Below are 15,927 nucleotides of genomic sequence, written 5' to 3' on the forward strand. Positions count from 1 at the left end.
TGAACAGAAGGCGACAGGATGGAGAGAAGACAAAGACTGGACAGATAATGAGATCCTGTGCTGGGGGCGACCCAGGAAGAATCAGGATTGAAACAGAGAGACAGAGAACCAGAGATCCAGGGAAGCAAGAGGGAAGTAAGGCAGGTTGGAAAATATTGACATGGAATGAGGGGTTGTCTCTTCAGAGGATGATGAATCTGGCCCATATTTAAGATCTGTGAGTACCGACTGGTACGGGAATGACGCAGGGGTACATTGACCTAACCTAAAGAGCTGGGTGATGCTGAAAGACAGGTAAAGGGTCAGGGCGATGAAGTTGGAGAGGAAAAAAAACATGATAAGTGTGGAATCCTTTTTGATTCAAGACCCCTGAGGCTTTGATGAGGCATGCAGGTTAAGACTAATCACATCTTCACACTTAGCATTTCTTCCAATGCATTTGTACCCCTTCAGTGCCGCCTCCTTGAAGGGATATGTCCCTCTGTGTTACTAAGAGCATTAAACAACATGGTGACCTAAAATAACCTCTTTAGACCTTATTTTGACTGTGCTTTGAGCACATTCATTGAATCTGTCCAGTTCCATGAAATGTGTGGTCTTCTCAGGTAGTAACACACTGAGTTTCAGATTTGAAAGGTCTGTCTTCCTCCTTTAGGCATCTCAGAATATTTGTTAAAGGATGACCACGATGTTCCTTATGGCTTGAGATATTCATACACTTACACACTGGGCAAGGTTAACATTGTTTGAAGCATCTGGTGAGAGACCTCTCTGGTCATTTAAATGGGTTCTTCTTGATTCCCATTAAAGTGATCAAGCACTCATGTTGGTCTGAATGATCGTAAATGCTTGGTAGTACAACCTTAATGTCATCCGCATGAGGTTCATACCTATCAACCTTCATTCTTTTACTATGAGACTGTTATTTCCTGGGATGCCACGTATTAACTTACATGAGTCCTAGAATTGATGGCGTGTTAACCCTGCATATTCAAAGAAAATCAAATGAGTGCTTGCAGGAACAGTTGCCAACTGCAGGCAATGGAGACTTCAGTGCAGATGAAGCTAAATACCTGATGTGGGAGGCATTAGGGAGAGCCTGAGGCATAGATGGGAAAGTGGCAAATCAGTAGTTGCTGAAAATCACTACTAGTTTTATCAAATTCTCCACCTCTTACATGGTGAACATCAAACCCGCCTGCCTGGGTCAGATATCTCTTCTATGGTCTTGTACCTGGGAAGATAGAAAGAACAGGAGAATGCACCTCTGTTCCCAGGATCTGGCACCAAAAATTCCACCAGCGAAGTCTCCTCCAGGAGCAGTAGCGTCCTGTGCATATTCAGCTCTGTCTACCTTTGCCTTACTTACTTTCTCCATTCCTTTGAACAGAGAAAGATTTGAAAGTAGATTTTGATTAATGGAAGATTTAAAGAGTATTAGGACATCTTGCAGGAGCAAACTGGGAAGAAGAGTCTTCAAGGAACTTGGAAATGAGCCAGTAGCAGGCTTGCCATTCTCCACTTTTCTTCATTTTCAGGAGAGCTCTGCTTCCTGTATCGAGATCAGATCATGGTTTAGGAAGCACTGGTTCCTATGGAACTCCAAATTTTCCCTTAGCAGGAGGTAGATCTGATAGGTTAGGGTTTATCAAAGTAATGTTACTGTTTAAAACAGTAACTGTTTTAATGTTACTGTTTAAAACAAAAATGTTACTGTTTAAATCTGCATACTTATGATGCAAAGTTTAACCTTACTCTTTCTCCTTTCCTCCCTTCCTCTCTTCTCATTTCTTGATTCTTAAGTTGCTGTGTCTCTTTATGGAGGTATAATTTATATACCAAAAAATTCACCCACTGTAAGTCCTAGATTTAATGATTTTCAGTAAATTTATACAGTTGCACAATCATCCCCAAAACCCATTTTTAAAGTTCTTCTATCATATCAGAAAGTTCCTCTCTTTCATATCAGAAGTGCCTGCCCAACGTGTTTTTATATAGTCTACAAACCCCTCCACAGTTAGATGCTGCTGCTGCTAAGTCACTTCAGTTGTGTCTGACTCTGTGCAACCCCGTAGACGGCAGCCCACCAGGCTCCCCCGTCCCTGGGATTCTCCAGGCAAGGACAGTGGAGTGGGTTGCCATGTCCTTCTCCAATGCATGAAAGTGAAAAGTGAAAGTGAAGTCACTCAGTTGTGTCTGACTCTTAGCGACCTGATGGACTGCAGCCTTCCAGGCTCCTCCATCCATGGGATTTTCCAGGCAAGAGTACGGTAGATGATATGTTCTTTATTTGAAAACCATAGAAGCATGTTTTGAATATCTTATCATAAAAATGTATTTAAACTGATTTTCCTAGCTTCTATTATACTATTATAATTTCTGTGGCATGAGAAAAAATAAGGGGAAAGATGGTCTTTTACAATGACGAAGCCAAGTTTGCAGAGCATCTCCAATTCTTTGTACTTTGATAGCCCACACTGAGATTTGAAGTGCAACTTTGTGTGGATGGCAGAAGGGAGAGCCCACTTCTTGAATTATGTGCCTTATACTGAAGGTAGCAAGCCTTTGGGTATGTGTGCTCAGTTGTGTCCACCTCTTTTGGGACCCCATGGACTGGAGCCCACCATGCTCCTCTGTCCATGGGATTTTCCAGGCAAGCTGGAGTGGGTTGCCGTGCCCTCCTCCAGGGGATTTTCCTGACCCAGAGATCAAACCCTCATTTCTTGTGTCTCCTGCATTGGCAGGCAGATTCTTTGCACAGGCACCACCTGGGGTAAGCCTGTGTGTGGGGTGTGTGTGTGCATGCACATGTGCTCCGCTGTATCTGACTCTTTGGCGACCGACCCACCAGTCTCCTTTATTTAGGCAAGAATACTAGAGTTGGTTGCCGTGCCCTCCCCTTCAGGGGATCTTCTGGACCCAGGGATTGAACCAGAACCCATGTCTCCTGCACTGGCAGGCAGATTCTTTACCACTAACACCACCTGGGTAAGGCTTTAGTTGCTAGTGAATTGGAAAATAATAATAACCATCTCTGCTTCTCATTGACCATATCTTCTATTTTATTCTCTTCACATACATTGTCTTATTTAAGCCTCACTGTGAAGCCTCACCCTGGGCTCTCTCCCTTCATAAAGATTAGAAAACTGAGGTTCTGAGAGATGGAATGCATTTTGTCAGTCATTCCACAGCAGATGTCAAAGCTAGGAATGAAACCCAGGTCTGTCTCACCACCCCGCCCCCTCCTTTCAAGATCATACTTCATTCCAACTCTAGACAAATGAATCAAGGCACGGCAATCCAGGGGCAACCCGGGTGTCAGCAGTCTGCTTCTAGTGCTAGGGAGAAAAAGACACGTGGCCCTACGGAAAAAGGTATGCCGACATCACACTTAACAGCCATTCAAAAATAGATGTGAATAGAAGAATGATTTAAGGCAAGAATCTTTATGGCTGGGGAAGTCCTGAGACATTGTCCTTTGAGCTGCGTGGCGTTTGAGGCTCTGAGTGAGGGGGTGAGACTGTACGGAGAAGCCTGCCTGACTTATTTTTGACTCTCTACCTGGGAATGAACTGCACAGATCTGTGGTAATGCTTCAGGAGGCATCACCATCTACCAGCTTGAATAAACTCAGAGTAAGTTATGATTATATAGCAACTTGGGGGATGAAAGAGGGGCATTGTCTGAAGTCATCTCTCCCTTAGCTAACCGCTCAGTGCACCCCCTCATCGCCGCTTAGCACGGAAACACGGCCATGTATTAGACTGTTTTTATGTATGTGTTTTAACATCTATCCCTGTGGTTCTCAAACTCAGTTAAGCACAAGAGTCAAGGGAACCACTTGCTGGAAGAATAGGTTTCTGGACCCCTGAGAAACTTTTCATATAGTAGTTTTGAATTAAGGCTCAGATAACTGTATTTTTTTTATAAGGCTTTCTTGTGAATCTTAAATGGACCATATTTGCGATTTGCTGTTCTTTACAGTCGTTAAGTCCATAAGGATATTTTGCTTCAGGCAAACTAAAAAAGCAGAGAGCTTGGCATAAAGTTCAGTAGAGATTTGTTGATGGAAAGAGGGAATGAATGAATATTTTAATTTCCTTGAGGTCGGTGATGATGTAACTTACCTCTTACAACGTTAGTAAGTGGTGATCGATAACTATGTATTGATTGATTAGCTCTAAGTCTGTTTTATTTTTCCTCTACCTTTGCTCGGCACTGGGGAAGTGGCCATGAATTTGCTTCAAGTCTTGAGTTCTAGAAAGCCTGATGCTTCTTCAGTGAGGAGAAGTTCAGGCTAGAACAGCCAGGAGATGATTTTGAGTCATTTCAGGAGTTCACTTACCCTAGAAACCCAAGGAGAAAACCAATTCCCACATTTTGCAAGTTTATTTTGCTGTAGTACAGTGAATAATTGTCCTGAGGGGACTAGATAGCATCGGAGAGTATTAATCTTAGATTTTCATTTCCTGTAAAATAACTTTCCACTTATTACATTCAGAGAGAATCCTTTGAGTTTCAGGAAATATGCATATTTTATCACAGACAGTCCTAAGTGTGTTCTGAAATATATCTGAAGCTCAGGAGTTCAGAGGGGCAGCTATGGGCGATTGAGGAAGCCAAGGGGTGCCAGCTTTGGCTGTGGGAAAACTGAGAGTAGACACAGGACCAGGTTACCTTGGTCAGCACAGCCAGCGTATCATTGCTTAATCTTGGGATCATTGGGCTCTAATTGTTTTTTTTTTTCAGTAGAACAATATTGAAAATCAAAATGACTATAATAATAATAATTAATGGGCTCATATTCATCAAGCCCCTAAGTTCTAGATATTATACTAAGCTCTTTCACACATCATGCTGTTTAATTGATTCTTTACAAGAACCTAATGAAATAATACAGTGAATTACAAATGAGAGTGTCTCAGTGAAGATTAGGCTTAAGAAAGAATTTTTTTTTTTTTTTTGCTCACAAAACTGAAAAGGAGTCCAGGGGTACCTTTAGACAAGTTAGATTTTAGGGGCTTAATTGATATCATAGGGCCCTTGTCTTCTATGTTGGCATTTTTCCATGATAATAAAGATGAGCACCAACAAATCCAGCATCTGTCATAGGAAGACCAATCCCCATGGAAAAGAAGACTCTCTACCTGCAGAGACAGGAAGTCCACAAGATCACTTTCACCTTTTACATCAACTGCAAAGTTTAGAAGTCCCCACTGTCACCTTCAGTTTTGGTCATTTGCTAAAAGGACTCACAGAATTCACTGTCAGCTGTGATACTCATAGTTAGGGTTTATTTCCATAAAAGGATGCAGATGAAATTAAGTCACGGGAAGAAACTCATGGAATGTCATGGAACACAGTCTAGGGAATTTCCAAGAGCAAAGCTTCCAGTTGGATACCCCCAGTACAGTCATGGATAACACCGACTTTTCTAAGTGACCATGTGTGACAGCAGACCTGGAGTACTGCCAACCAGGGAAGCTCTCCCAAGTCTTGGCGTCCAGAGTTTTATTGGGCATCAGTCACAGAGTCGTGATGGACCACCACATGCTGACCTTCGGTGTCTAGTCTCCCCAGAGGTCAAGCTGATAACCTTGTGGTTCAAAGCTCCCACCATAAATCACATTGTTAGACTACTCAGTGTGACCCAAGGCCCTCCAGGTAAACACAGGATTTTACCAGGCAGAACATTCCAAGGGCTTTAAGGTCACCTCTCAGGAGCCGAGGACAAAGGCCACACTTCTTTTTGAGTATGGTTAACTCTTTACTACACAACTGCCCTACTGTTCCATTAACAGCCCTGGTCTCCATTGGTGTTACGAGCCCATACCTGAATCAATTGCCCTGGCATGGAGATGAAATACACCAACTATCTGTCCAGTACATAAAAATAAGAACAAGGAATGGTGATTCTCCAAGAAAATTGGATGTTGATCAAGGTCTTTTCAGTAGTAAATAAGAGGATGAAAGTCTAAATAGTAAATAAGAGGATGAAAAAAGTCCACAGAATAAGAAAAATACAAAATTCCTTTTATTTTGACTTCATGAGATGGCATTAGCAAGTCTATGGGAAAAGGAGCTAAAGGTGACGTAAGATAAATGTAGTTTTTTGAAAAGAGAAATAACTTCTTAAAATATGGCGTGTGTTGTTTAAGAAAGAGCAGAATAATAACAAGGCTCTATATGTGATTGTTCATGCAGATTTCCCACCAGCAAAGAGATGTCTGTCTCGTTTCCCTAGAGCATCATGGGAACCACCTAGAGCAGTGGTTCCCAGGCTTGCTGTACACTAACATCATCTGGGGAACTTTTAAAGTCTCAGTGCCCAGGTCACACCCCATAGCAGTGAAACCAGAATGGCTCGGGATGGGATCCAGGCATCGGTATTTTTAAAAGATCCCTAGGAGATTCCAGTGTGAAGGAATTTGGAAGCATCATGATAGGATGTTAAAGCAACACAAACACCACGGCTCTGACACTATTTTCCACTATGGACAAATTTATTTAATTAAAAGAAAACTACCCAACCACTAGTCAGAAGAATTATTTTCCAAGACTAGTGGGATGTAGATGGAGGAGCCTGGTAGGCTGCAGTCCATGGGGTCGCTGAGCGACTTCATTTTCACTTTTCACTTTCATGCATTGGAGAAGGAAATGGCAACCCACTCCGGTGTTCTTGCCTGGAGAATCCCAGGGACGGGGAGCCTGGTGGGCTGCCGGCTATGGGTCACACAGAGTCGGACACGACTGAAACAACTTAGCAGCAGCAACAGCAGCAGTAGCAGTACAAAACTGATGTCAGAGATAGCCAAGTTCAAACCTGGCTTTTATATATACTAGGTGTTGGATCTTGGGCAAATATCTTAGTTTTTGAGGTTCAATTGCATCATCTGTGAAACAACTGGTAACTTCTACCACATGGAACTTCAGAAAGAAAATATGGAGAAAGTGCCTGACATAGCAAATATCAATTCTCTTTTTGTATCCTTACATTTATTTTCAGAGTGATAGAATAGAACCTCTTTCTCTTGTTTATCTACCTTTCAGACATTGTTGCTTTGTGTGTGTTGTTCTTTATTTTTAACATATCTATATAGGATCGAAAAATTATGTCTCAGTCAGTGATGCAAAGGTTGGAAGGTTTTGTCGTTAAATGTGATTATTCCCTTAAGTATTGGGAATCCCTTGAGAAGGTAGCCCATTTATTCAGTCATTTTTTTCCAGACAAGATTTATTAAGTCTCTATGACAATAATTCAGCAATCCTAAAATATACTCACTTGCAAATAACTCATTATTATCTTATATATGAATATAAGAGAAACCTTTGCCAGTTAAACTTATAACATGCTATAATTTGCAAAAGGGATTCCTATTTCATACATGTTCCAGTGAGCAAGGAAATGTATATCACAGATGTGGTGTAGTCCGGGATGCTAGGCTTCAGAGCTATACATGATGCTGATTCAGTCACTGGAGGCCAGAAAGCACCAAGTTCCACATATGGCTTCACCCTCTCTCCTTAGAAAAGTGACTCTATTTCCATCAGAAGAACATTTTTTCTCATGCCTCCCTTAGATCATTAAATATCCTACGCTGATCATCATTTCACCTTTGCAAAATAGAATGACCTGTTTAAATGGTCCCCATTTTTAAAATCATTTTTCTCCAAATGGGGCCAATTTTAAATGGCTGAATGCCCTCCCACCTAGGGAAGGGAGAGTGAAAACGGCTCATTATTTCAGCAGATCACACAAGCCTTGATAGAGGAACGTAGGAGGTAGGAAGCCAGAATTCAGTTTGATGATCACATGATCTTTCTTCCTCAAACCTTCCCATTCAACTGAAGATTTTGGGTTATGATCCCAAATGAGTCAAAATAGAAGCTTGGAAAAAAATTTCTGAATAGCGCCTTTGCTCTATTCTGTGTATACTTAATACAGATTTGCCCCATTTCTCACTCCTTACATTAAAGCTGACTTACCCAGAAATGCGCCTACATTTACTAGGTTTTTTTTTTTTTTTTTTTTTTTTTGGCAGCTGGTTAAATATGTCCCCAAGTAGAGGCAAGATGTTTGGAGAGATTTTGAGAATAAGTGAAATATAAGTGATTCTGACTCAAATCACTGAAATGCAATCATTGTATTTAGTTTGGGAAATTAATTTTTTGATGACAGGGGAAAAAAAAAAAACCTCCAGAAAAAAAATAAAAATAATACCCACTTCAAATCCAAATGAGGATCCCACTAATAGCATCTTGGTGTGCCATGCTGGGGCCCTGGTCCAATCAACAGAGCTTTTCTTTTGAAGGTAAGCAATTTGGAGAATGAATCGGCTCTGCTGTCTAATAAGGCGGATGGGTGCCAGAGTTAGATCTTTAAGGAAATAATCTTATTAGTCCCTCTTATTAAGGAGGCCTCTGCAGTGTGTAGACTTTGAACCTGCCTGATAAAAAGTAGGTCTTGTCAAACAGCTCACAGCTCCTAGTGAAAAGGTTGAACTTTGTTGGTTTAGATCATCCAATCCAAATGCAAACATGTTTCTAAGCTCTGTTTGCATACTCGGGGAGAAAAAAAGACTTCCTCATTTTCCCTGACTCTGACACTAATAGTATTCCAAGGGAATGGCAGCTCCCACGGAAATTACTAAATCACCGTGTTAATGGCACAGGCAGAAAGGCAAAAGTTCCCTGCGCATCCTGAAAGTCAAAGCTTCCTGTTGTCATTGTTTGGGTCCTTTTACTTATTTAACTCTTCATTTTTTTCTCTTTAATGGATCCTGGGCCTTCCGTTTCTCTGCCTTTCTATCTCCAAGCTGATCCCATCTGGAACTTGTAAGGCTGAAATTTTTTAACACCTTTTTTTTTTTTTTTTTTAAACATACCAGTATGTTTCCTCCAATTTTTTAATTGGAGGAAAATTACTTTACAATGTTGGATTGGTTTCTGCCATACAACTCGAATCAGTCATACTTATATAAATATATCCCCTCCTTCTTCAACCTCCCTCCCCTCCCCCATCCCACCCCTCTAGATCATCACAGAGTGCCTGACTGGGCACTGACTTGTGTTATATAGCAACTGCCCACTGTCTATCTATTTTATACATGGTAGTGTATATATAACACCTTTTTAAAAATAGGTACATTTGGAGAAGGTGAGTGTGGGGCGATATGAGAGAATAGCACTGAAACATGTATATTACCATGTGTAAAATAGATGGCCAGTGCAAATTTGATGCATGATGCAGGGCACTCAAAGCTGGTGCTCTGGGGCAACCCACAGGGATGGGGGGGACACATGTACTACCCATGGCTGATTTATATCAATGTATGGGAAAGCCACCACAATATGGTAAAGTAATTAGCTTTCAATTAAAATAAACTAATTTTTAAAATAGGTGTATTTGTTTTATTCGTTTGTTTTTCTGACTGCCCGGCATGTAGGATCTTAGTTCCCAACCAGGGACTGAACCCACACCCCCTGCATTGGAAGCACAGTTCCTGCTGGACCACCAGGGACGTCCTCGTGAGGCTGAAACTTTGACAGCTTTGTAATTTTCATCACTGAGAAGGTTGATGTTGAGTTTATACGATTACTGCTCTCCAAGAATACTTTACTACATAATCAAGTGGAAGGTCAAGAGAGATGGAGGAAAAAAAACTCTTAATTAAATCAGGAAGGACTGACTTGTGCCATCAAGCATGGTGTACCCTCAGGCAGGGCCCGATGCGCCTATCCAAGAGCAACCATTGGCCCCAGTCAGGAGCCACACTTTGATTGCTGGGCCACAAAAATAAGTGCCATTAAAGTGAGCCACTCTTTGAAGAACTGGCTTCGTTCTTTGCTTCTATCCTGCTCTTAAGGCCCTTCTCGAATCAGATTAAGGGAACATGCTATAACTCAGAGCTTGATTAGAGTAATGGAAAAGAAGGGAGTCAACTCTTGTCTTGCCTCTGCTGCTTCCGCTCCTAGGATGTGTTGCTTCTGTGCAGTAGCCTGGTAGGTAATACACCAGACAGTGGTGCCCAAATAGAATTAAAAGAGAGTGTGAGACCTAGTCTACTGGGAACAGAATCAAAACAAGCCTCACCCCAGGCTTTTGCATGATGGGTCCCTGAAGTACTTAACCAGGCTCCGTGTCGAATTCTCAGACACCCAAACTACTTTTGTCTGTTTTAGCTCAGCACATCCTATATGAGACCTGCCACTTGCCAAACAGTGGCAAGATATTAGTGGTTTATACTGAAGTGACTTAGCAGCAGCAGCAAAGTCATAGACAGGAGCTTCATGTCTAATAAGAGCGTGGGAGTGAATACTATAAATGCGAGGTGGTTTAACTCAATGATGAGGCAATACTTATAGCTTTGAAAAATCACTGAGCAGCTGCTTTGTGCTAGTCAGTGTTTGGAGTGCTTTAGAAGGAGCTTCCCAGGTGGTGCTAGTGGTAAAGAACTTGGCCTACTGATGCAGGAGACGCAAGAGATGCTGGTTTGGTCCCTGGGTTGGGAAGATCCCTGGAGAAGGGCATGGCAAGCCACTCCAGTACTCTTGCCTGGAAAATTCCATGGACAGAGGGGCCTGGCAGGCTACAGTCCATGGGGTTGCAGAGAGCCAAACATGATAGCACACACGCACACACACATGCGAGCGCTAACAAGTCATTTAATGTAAAGTTTAGGTTATCATGCCTGGAGCACAAAGGCATGTGTGGAAAATCTCCCCAAAGGAGGAGTTTTCAATGGATTTTGAAAAAAAGTATGGAACTATTGCCTACATTTAAGAAACAGAATTAAAAAAAAAAAAAAAAAAAAACCTTGTTAAATAGAGAAAATCTCAGATATAGAGGCTTAAAGTGTGACATAAGATGAAATCATCCAAGAAATATAGTATTCCTACAGCAGAAAGCAAAAGGCAGATGGTGCAGAAGGAGCTGAAGGTCATGGGATGGAATGAAGGTTTTGTCCTGTGAGTGATGGAGCTACTGAAGGATTTTAAGGTAGGGATGATGATCTGATTTCCATTTAGAATTGTTTCTATTTCTGTTGATGTAGTGACCATGCCAGTTTGCCCTGTAGACATCCCTTGGGGGAAAAAAAAAAAAAAACCTCCCCTGAGGGTGGGCAACCCATCATGCAAAAGGTCCTGGCAAAGGTCCCTGTGTAGAACTCTCCCAACGTTCTTATTTGTTGACCAGAAATGGAAGGAATGAAGATTTGTATTTTTTATTAATCAGTGAATGCTGTTCATGGAATCATAATGCTCCTGTATCAAATCTAATGTTCTAGGATTTCTTAGAAAACATTACCTTTATTAAGTGGCAACCTGAGTGTATCCCAGGCTTCCTTTGTGGCTCAGCTGGTAAAGAATCTGCCTGCAATGCCAGGGAAGATCCCCTGGAGAACAGAAAGGCTACCCACTCCAGTATTCTGGCCTGAAGAATTCCATGGACTGTATAGGCCATGGCGTCACAAAGAGTCAGACACGACTGAGCGACTTTCACTTTCACTTTGAGTGTATCCCACTAAGTGTCTGATTATGTCCATGGAAATGATTATGTCCATGGGCAGTTGACTGGAGAAGACATGAAGCCCATCTGTCTTTTCTACTAGGCTTGTGTCTGAGGACGTCTGGTCTCATAATTAAAGGTTGAGGAAAGCCATCTTGCTGAGCTATACCTGCCTTTGATGGCCCAGTAGCATGACTAAGTGTTAGTCGCTCAGTCATGTCTGGCTCTTTGCGACCCCATAGATGATAACCCGCCAGGCTCCACTCTCCATGGAATTCTCCAGGCCAAGAATACTGGAGTCGGTAGCCGTTCCCTTCTCCAAGGGATCTTCGCAACCCAGGGTCCCCTGCATTGCAGGCAGATTCTTTACCGTTTGAGCCACCAGGGAAGTATGACTAAGAGCCAAGGCAAATGAGAAAGGCAGGGGAGGGGGACGAAGCAGAAGCAGTAACATGTGTGAGCCACAGCAAGGTATCCGGGATGGCACTCAGACTGGTGATGACATCCCCAAGCAAAGGGAGGGTGCAGGGTATGCGATTAGGTGATAATGTATCAGACCAGCAAGTTACACTTATATCTTCCCTAACCATTTTGCTTCAGGTTAGTCTCCTGCATGCTTCTGTGAAGTAGCTGCTGAAAATGCAAAGGTTTATCTCCCACCGTGGAAAGTGTCAGTTTCCTGGGAACTCTTGCTGTGGCCAGTTGCTCTTGTTCCTTCACGAGCAGGGCCTGGACCCTGCATTCTGAGGAGGACAGCGTGCGTCCCAGTTAGTGGAGGTGGGGATGATGTTGTGAGATTGTCTAAGTCTCTGAAATGTGTCCAAAAGTGAAAGTAAAGCTGTTAAACCAACCCAGATGAATGCCTTGGAAGGTCTTCAGTGGATGGAGAGCTACTATATCACTGCCCAGGGTTCTGGAAGGGAGCTGCTTTACTAGAGAGCTTGACAGTCATAAACCCTCCATCCCACACACACAGAGAACTGAGCTAAGCCCTGGGAACCTCTCTGCTATGATGGAAAGAGCAATGGAATGTTGAAAAAGCAGGGAGAATACATGCTGTCGAAACGTTGGATTTTGCCCCTGAACTTCCAACCAGGGTAGCGTTCTCCCTCTGCCCCTCATGTGGTGCCAGTGCATGAGTGCTAAGTCGTTTCAGTTGTGTCTTACTCTGCAATCCCATGGACTGTAGCGCACCAGGCTCTGTCCATGGGATTCTCCAGGCAAGAATACTGGAGTGGGTTGCTATGCCCCGCTCCAGCAGATCTTCCCGACCCAGGGATCGAACCCACATCTCTTAAATCTCCTGCCTTGACAGGCAGGTTCTTTAGCACCTCCTGGGAAGCCCCATACAGTTTCAGGGAACACAGCAAACCTTCTGTGGACAAGCAGCGGAGAACTGAGGCCTCCGCTTTCCTGGCTCCGCATTCTGGGCCGTGCTGGAGGAAGTGTCCCCTCCCTCCCTGCCTCCCACGCTGCTCGGATCTCTTAGGAACAGGACTCTGTCCTCCTTGGTCACGTCAGGCCTGCAGAGCCTTCCTAAGTCCCAGCCACAGCCAGCTTTCTAAATTGAGAAGGTGATGAATTTTTAAATTCTTGAACTTACGCCGTAATAATCTTCCTGCCATCCCACACATTACGATGCAGGAAGGCAACAGATGTGTTTTCTTATGGTTCTGGGAACATGAAATATTGATGGGGGAAGAGAACATGGACATGGAATCGAGATTTGCCCACGACGAAGGCAGCGGATCTCATCCCAGCTTCTCCTTTTCCACCTTTATCCTCTGACACTTAGGGCTTGAAGCAAGCCCCAAACCCGTGAGAGCCCAGGCTAGCGCAGCACAAGCTCTTAAAAAGCTGTGCAGGGAAATCTGTCTAAAAAGGTCTTTATCAGTCTCCAGGGACCAATTGCTAATGCGGCTAATACACGTTTGATCTATACAGATGATTTTTCCTTTGTCCCCAAGGGAACCTCTACAAACACTTTGGATTTACATGGTGCCAGGCCCAAGCGGGCTGTCGGAAAATAAATAGCATTTTAACACCCTCGAGCGTCAGTCCCCGGGATGAAAAGTAGCGTGTGGGCTCTTCTCTGAGTTTTCTATCCAGGCTGTAGGACATAATCAAAACTTCATTTTTAGAGCATTTCTTTTCCTGGTGACATTTCACTCTGAGGCACCGCATTCTGAAGAGGAAAAGGAACATTCTGACTCCAAAAAGAAAAAAGGAGAATGTTTCATCCAGGACACTATTTCCAAACACATGTTTGAGCGCTATTGGGTGCCAACATGTGTGGTACAAAAATACAAGATGGCTTTAAGAGGCACAGAGCTAATTTTTTTAATACTTAATGTAATGTGTATTAGAAATTATATGTATGACATGTACACACATGTTTAAGAATGTATATGTAGTTATACATAGCTACTACTTATAAACTGTGATTTCATCAATATTATTAGGATGAGGCTAAAATTAGAAACAGCAAGTCAGTTTGAAGAAAAATATTAAGTAACTGGAAGAAGCAAAAATTGGATGAAATGAGAGCTCTAGCTCCTGCAGGGAGAAACTGGGTAGAGCCAAAGTGCAGAAGGCAGTTAGGGGAATGACTAAGCTTGAGGAAACGCTGATCTAGGAAAATTCCCCACCAGTTGAATTAATGAGAGAGTTGAGGCCAGCCCCACCCTTTCCCAGCCAGTGGTGATGAGGAGGAATCTGTGACCTTACATCCCTGGGCAGAAACACAGAACACACTGATGCCCTGGGGCTCAGTGGGATTTGAATCACAACTCCTTGTTGAATAAAGTCCTGTCTGTCTTGTGGTTTTAAGCAGAAAACTGCACGTTCATAGTACCTCGATCCAACACGTCCTATCTACCCTCTTCCCAGTGGAAGGATATGAGACAGGAGATTGCTGACCACTCAGAAGACATGCCTTTCAGAGAGGGAGTCCTTCAAATAAATGGGCTCTGCCTAGGATTCTCAAGCGCTAGAGAAGAACTTACAATTCTCCTAGAACTTATAACTCATTTAGGATGTATCTAGGGCTTCCCTGGTAGCTCAATGGTACAGAATTTGCCTGCCCATACAGGAGACGTGGGTTCAATCCTTGGTTCGGGAAGATTCTCTGGTGGAGGAGATGGCAACCCATTCCAGTATTCTTACCTGGAAAATCCCATGGACAAAGGAACCTGACAGGCTACAGTCCATGGGGTTGAAAAAGAGTGGGACTGACTTAGCACGTAAGTAGCAAGGATGTATCTAAGTCCGTGGTGGAGACACTGTGGCGACAGTACCCAGCTGCAGTCTTCAGGATATGCTAGGCGTGTCTCATTAAGTCTAAACTTCAGAAGAACTAGGTGACCCAGACACCATGATCTCCCGGTGTGTTTATACAGAAGCTAAAGTCAGGACATACACTACTCAGAGACTCAAATCCAGTTCTTTCTTAATGAGTGGTTGGACATGAGAGGCTGTGCTCCAGGGCTGAACGCTTTGGGGAACAGCTGCTCAGAAAAACCTGTAGTCGCATCACCAGTGGAATTTGAATATCCTACAAAACGCTCCCTGTGGTGCCCAGAGTTAAACTTTCCCTCTGGCAACAGGAAGTCACAGACGAAGAAAACTTTGACCATGATCTTTTTTCAGATCTGGCGAAGGTGGGGAAGGGGAAGGATGGTTGATGGGGAAGGGGAAGGATGGTTGATGGGGAAGGCGCAGTGCACGCATGCTCAGTTGTGTCTGACTCCTTGTGACACTTTGGACTGTAACCCACCAGGGTCCTCTGACCAGGGGATCCTCCAGGCAAATACTGGAGTGGTTTACCATCTCCTCCTCCAGGGAATCTTCCTGACCCAGGGATCAAAGCCATGCCTCTTGCTTCTCCTGCCTTGGCAGGCAGATTCTTTACCACTGCGCCACCTGGGAAGCCGACATGTGGGATGAAAAGTAGGGAAATAAAAAAACAAATCCATATAAATGAGAGGAGTTTCTGTGCCAGGGTTCTCTTCCCAGCTCATTGTGAGCCTTGACTACATTAGGAAAATATCTTATCCTCTTTGATCTTCTTTTTCCTCAAATATATTGTGAGGGATTTGGACTAAATGGCCACTTAGTCCCATTAAAATCTTCTCAATCCTAGGATAAGTAGTTTATCTTGAGTTTGTCTTTGATGTAGAACAGCTCAGAAAGAGAGAGTTGGGTTAGAGGATGGCTCAGATGGTAAAGAATCTACCTGCAATGCAGGAGACGTGGGTTCGATCCCTGGGTCCAGAAGATCTCCTGGAGAAGGGAATGGTGACCCACTCCAGTATTCTTGCCTGGGAGATCCCATGGACAGAGGAGCCTGGCAGGCTACAGTCCATGGGGTCACAGAAGAGTTGGACACGACTGAAGCAATTGACACTCACTTACAGTTG

The 15,927-nt window shown here is 43.3% G+C and overlaps 1 protein-coding gene across 21 annotated transcripts in view; it reads left to right on the top strand.

Moving 5' to 3' along the window:
- The window catches only part of LOC129637974 (teneurin-2-like), a 462,189-nt gene that overhangs the window by 116,142 nt on the left and 330,120 nt on the right, over positions 1–15,927 (top strand). For 5 of the 21 annotated variants that reach the window (XM_055562485.1, XM_055562473.1, XM_055562421.1 and 2 more), the window contains one exon: positions 9,447–9,553. The exons of the other annotated variants lie outside the window; for them this stretch is intronic. The gene's annotated coding sequence lies outside the window, so the exon portion shown is untranslated. The remainder of the gene's footprint in view (positions 1–9,446; positions 9,554–15,927) is intronic. 21 annotated transcript variants of the gene reach the window in all.

The sequence above is a fragment of the Bubalus kerabau genome, chromosome 1 (assembly GCF_029407905.1).
Source record: "Bubalus kerabau isolate K-KA32 ecotype Philippines breed swamp buffalo chromosome 1, PCC_UOA_SB_1v2, whole genome shotgun sequence".
In the NCBI taxonomy this organism is placed as follows: domain Eukaryota; kingdom Metazoa; phylum Chordata; class Mammalia; order Artiodactyla; family Bovidae; genus Bubalus; species Bubalus kerabau.